We start from the raw sequence: 5,601 nt of genomic DNA, 5'->3' as shown, positions 1-5,601 counted from the left end.
CGGACGGGGTCGGGCCTTTGTTTATTTCGGGGAACCCCGCGGTGCAGGAAAAGAGTTGTGAGTTGAACAAAGAGTTGGGGAACGCCTTCGCCGCGAGCAGGTGTCGGCCGTCGGGTTGTCGGCGCGTTCTGGCGTTTTCTTTTTGCTAATTGCGCTTTGCTGCGAAGGAAAAACTCCTCGAGGCCTTTAATCGGCTCTGTTATGGGCTCAGATGTTAGCAGGCTCCTTCCCGGTGTTTGGTGGCATATGTCAGTCACCCCTAGGCGAGCCAAGTTTGCACAGGAGTTGTGGCTGTGACGGGCCGTGCCCGGCCCGGGGCTGCGCCTCTTGAAAGTGCGGTGTGCTCGGGGACCCGGCCCTGTGTAGCCTCCAGGGCTGTGTCGGCATGCCCGGAGCCGGCCTGCCCCGCATAGCTGCTCCTGGTGTGCTTTGGGACATCAGCCTGATTGGGGTGTGAGGCCTTCAGAAGGCTGCCAGGTTTGGTTACTTCTATCAGTAAGCGGTATAAAATGGACGTATATGTAGAAGTATACGTGTGGCCAGTTCTACGTGTTATACTTCTATATGGTTCTGAAGAAGTGCTGCTGGCATTTCAGCTACCAGACCTATGCTGGGTGTATGGGTTTGCCCTGAAGCAGTGAGATTTTTTCTTCAGTGAGAAGAAAAAATAAATAATCAATAGCCTCATGTCTTCCTCGTATCCAAAAAAGGTTTCACTTCTAAAAATAAGCACAAAAGCATACACACATGCTCATATATATAAAAAATTATTGAAACTGACATGTATAAAATGAATTTTCATTCACAGAGTGGCCAGGTTGGAAGGGACCTCGAGGATCATGAATCTCCAACCCCTCTGCCACATGCAGGGCCACCAACCTCCCCATTTAATATTAGACCAGGCTGCCCAGGGCCCCATCCAGTCTGGCCTTGAACACCTCCAGGGACGGGGTATCCACAGCCTCTCTGGGCAGCCTGTTCCAGCACCTCTCCACTCTCTCTGTAAAGAACTTCCCCCTGACGTCCAACCTAAATCTTCCCTCCCTCATTCAATTACCTTCTTCCCCCTTCCCAGTAACTGGTTAGCTAGATATTAAAGCTGATAAGACTGAACTAAAAATCTCAAATGGAAGAATTCAGGGCTGCTGGAGAAAAGCTTTATGTCCCACTCAGAGCTATAGAGACAAAATGGGATTTCTTTAGGAGAGCATTGTTCTAGAGCTTGGACAAAGCTCAGGCAGTTCTGCTTTAGTCCACTGCTTTGCAGTACTTCTGAGGATCTCAGGAAAGGCCAACATGTGCTCTGACAAGACGTGGCTGTGTAGCTTATAGTAGCTAGAAGAAACAGGCCTGTGAGATCTGTCAGCATTCCTCTTCAGCTGTTTTGAAAGAATAAGTGTACAGTAAGTGCAAATAGAGTCAAAGGCCCTGCTTTTGTGAGATGGCTTTCACTGATCTGAAGCCGTTTTGTTGGTGTAGTGACATCTCTGCAGTTGGCCTTTAAATCATTAGTGTTTTAAATGGACAGAAAGATACACGTGCACAGTGTGTTTCTGGAAAAATGCTCCATAGGTGTTTAGAGCACCTGGGAGTATTTTCTAAGCCATATATCTTACTAATTAGGGAGTTTTCTAAAGACAATGAACTATGACTGCTACCTCGTGAAAGAGAAGGTCATACAGTGATTTGACTTTGTTTATAATGACACACTAAACCAATAAGATAATTGTGACTAGATAAGGGCTTTTGTTCCCCAGCTGTGATGCTCAGTGTGCTCCCATTGCAGCGAGCTGTTGATTGCAGGTTTTTGCCAATTGACAGTGCCTTATGCTGACTGAAATGCAATTCAAAAGAAAGCACTGTCCTCTGCAGAGTAAAAACATACAAGATTGTTTGGCATTAAAAACAAAACAACAAAACCCTAACAATAATCTAACCCATGTCAGGTTTAGGTGGGTCTCAGTTTCGCTAGGATAAACAGGAACTGAGAGTTCTCTGCTTTTCCCCATCTTCTCTCAACCTTCTGCATGCTTGAGAAAATGAAGTGAAATACTCCTTTCTTATTCTAGTAATGAATCCTGGCTGAATCAATACCTGATAGCCTCTCATCACTTCACAGGGCATCACTTCGGCTGTGCTAGCGCAGTTTTCATAATTGAGAAAGGTAAATTAATTTCTCAGGGTGTGTGTTGGAGTGTCAGCTGTTGGCTTTGCGGTGACGATTTGTGATGTGAAGGCACACGGGTTTCTCTGCAGCTCCTGGAACAGAAAGCAGCTCAGCTTATCGCAGCGCAAAGGAAAGCTGTAGCTGTACCCACGTGAGCAGGTCTCGATGCTTCTGTAGGCCTTATTGGAGCTGCTGGAGGTGGCAGCAAATGCAGAAGTTGGTGCAAGCAAGTTGAATTGCAGTCTGAGCCTGGTGTTAGGGGGGAAGCAGCAAAGCAAGTAGCAGGTTTGCCGTAGGCTTAAGTGAGAACCATGATCTACCTTTTGTTTGTTTCAGCTGTGTTTTGTGGGTCTTGTTGCTCTGCCACTTAAAGATGGAAACATTTCTGCAGTTTTCTAGTTCTTCAACTTAAAGAAAATATCTCCAGATATGTTTAGTTTATCCTGCCTATTTCCAATTAGAGCAGCTTGTGGTGAATGCTGCATTCCACTTAGTTACGCAGCAGCTTTCCCCACGGCTGTCTTTCTGCTTTGTGTAGTGACTTTGCTATGATCATCTCACTGATATTTAGAGCTGCTAGTAGCAGAGAGGAATCAGAATGGGAATTCTCTTGCTTACTGTAGGCTAGGACCTGATCCCTTTTGAATTAGCCTTAATACAGTGTCTGAAAACAGCTCAGCAGTAAAAGCATAGACGTATTGAAATGTGCTCGGTGATGGAGGATGCTGCTTTTTCACAGTACTGTGCAGTGCATCTGATGCAGATCAGAACTGCAGTTCTGTGTGGCCTAAAATACTGAGTGTACACAGTAAAAAGCATCGAGCGGCCAAGTGAATGTTTCAAAGTAGAGAGGGACAGCAGCACGGAGACTGCTGGAGGCTGCTGGGACCTGCCTGGCCTGGGGACCTCGCTCTCCTCATCCCCAGGCTGGCTGCTGGTGTGTTCCACATTTATTTAGGCTCTCACTCCATACTCCTTACCTGCTTCTGCTGTGCTTCTCTTCACCTTGCTTGCAGTTATGGAGAGGAGGTTTGTGTTACGCGGTAGGACCCAAGTCAGGAGAGCTGTTGGTGGAACTGCTCTGTTTGCATTATTTGTGTTATTTTACTAATTCTACATAATATCTACCAACACAGTCTGGGAGATTTTTTGCCTGCCATTGTGAAATGTTGTATATAAGTGTTTATTCATTGAAGAGAGGAATAGGAAGAGTAAAGCTGTAGTATACATTTCAATATAGCAGTGACAGCACATACTTCTCAAGTGAAGTTGTGTTAAAACGGAGCTTTAAATCTCTGTGAGTACATTCAGTAAAGTGACTTCTGAAACACACAAGTGGAGGTATTTTTCACAGCACTAAATTTTAAACTCCAGGAGTGGTGACTTAGCCAGGGTATGGCCATTGGTCCTCATTTGTGCTTTCAGAGAAGTGTGTGGTGTAACTTTTAGTTAGAGGTGCCGCTTGCCTTCCTGCTTACCTTCACTTGGAGCTGTGGCTCAAGGCTGGGCTGGATGGGGCTGTAAGCAGCCTGGTGTAGAAGGAAGTGTCCCTGCCTGTGCAGGGCTTGGAACTGTGTGGTCCCTGAGGTCCCTTCCAACCCAAACCATTCTATGATTCTTAGTGTGTGCTGGGAAGTTGGGGTATAAATCTCACAGATTCATGCAAACACAGGTTTTCTTCATCCATGTTTTACAGTGAAACGCTGGCAAAGGTATAGCATTCATTTTTATTGTTTTGTCTTCTGTTGTGCTCAGGGCTGAACTGCACCACAGGCTTTTTACCTCTACCAGAAAACGTATGGGATCTGAAGCTCTGCTCCAAAGGGAAACTTTGGAGGAAGCTGGTTTTATTCATTTGATAATGCCTTTTCTGGAACTTGTAACTCTACAGCAGCTCGTCTTTCAAGTTTTTTAACCTGCAAAGAGGGACTGGGAACAGAGATGTCTGCAGGAAGAGGCTAATCACTTTCTGAGGAATAGGGAAGATGAGAGAAAGCCATCAGAGTTTGGGAAGTAACTGTAAAGCCAGGCCTATCTGGGGCAGCGTGTGTTCTGCTCTTGGGTGTTCAAAGATGAGGCACTCAAATTATTTTTTTTTACAGGGGAAGATACTAGTGGGCAAAACCATCTCTGAATTTCACAAGCAATGTACAATATTTTCTTACATGTTGAAAGGATTCTGAACTTGGACAGGGGCTGCTTGCTTGAGACTCTTGTTCTGTAGCCATTGCAGTGGTGAGATGGTGCTGCTACAGTTACTGTGGTACCTGCTGCACCTTAATCACATAAAGCTGAGACGTGAGCTGCAGGGCATACAGGTTCTGAACTGTGCTTATTCTGAATATTAAACAACAAATGTATTTTTAAATTTCCACGTACATGTTATTCAGAAGGAGATGACTTCAAGAACGTGGCATGCTGCTTCTGCTTATTTGTCTGAAGAGCTGCTAGTAGAGAACAGCGTGCTTGTCAGAATTTCAAATAGTTGGACTTTATTATGTGCTGTGTTTGAAGTGAATTGTGTCACATGTAGTATGACTAGCCAAGACAATGACCTGTTCAAAAGTAAACTTAGCAGTGGAGATAACCAACAGCCTCCTGTCACAGCTCCCAACCAACTCATCTTTTTAATTGCAGATTTTCTTTTTAAGATGTGGAGCACTAAGCAAATAGGTTTACAAGGTTTACAACTCGTTTCTCTCTTAAAATGGTTTTGTTCTGTTTTTCCAGTAATGGCAGTCTGCCTGTATACTACAGTGAATGAGGTTTTTTGGGACAGTCAGAATGAGATGGAAGTTCTTGCATTCTTTAGCTTTCCTCTTCAATGATATAGTGAGTTTGAAAAAATTCACCTGGGATTAGATTTTTTTGGCACAAATTATTCTTAATTGCACCAACTGTAATGTCGGCTAATTGCCTGGGGGCAGTTAAGCCGTAGGAGGGGGCTGTGATACAGCAGCTCCCACGTTCCTCTATTTCCCTCCTCTTTGTGCTGTTCGTGCCAGACGCCCAGTAGAGAAGAAGGTACGTGGCAGCACCCACAGGTACTCCTGGCTCCTCGCCGCTGCTTTGGTTGCAGTCATTTATTCCAGCCAGCTTTGCAGCTGTGCCTTGTGGCTGTTGTTGTGTATCTTGGCTGCAGCGGTGCGACTGAGTGGCACTCAGGTTGTCCGTGTATAACTGCACTCACAGGTGAAGGACATTTTCCAGAACGTGCTGTGCTGTAACTGGTGCGGTGCGTTAAGGAAGAAGTTGGTTAGCTGCTTTGCTGCTTTTGGAAATAACACTTACTGCAAAAAGCTTTGTTCGGCTTTAGGGTTGTTTCTCAAACACCAGGTTGTCTGAGATAGCTCTGACAAGAAGGTGTTTTTGTGCTAACCATAGAAACTGCAGTTCTTAAAGGTAATTCCTAATAATAATTTATTTTACTAACA

The sequence above is a fragment of the Meleagris gallopavo genome, chromosome 1 (genome assembly GCF_000146605.3).
Source record: "Meleagris gallopavo isolate NT-WF06-2002-E0010 breed Aviagen turkey brand Nicholas breeding stock chromosome 1, Turkey_5.1, whole genome shotgun sequence".
NCBI lineage: Eukaryota > Metazoa > Chordata > Aves > Galliformes > Phasianidae > Meleagris > Meleagris gallopavo.
This window is presented reverse-complemented; position numbering follows the sequence as displayed.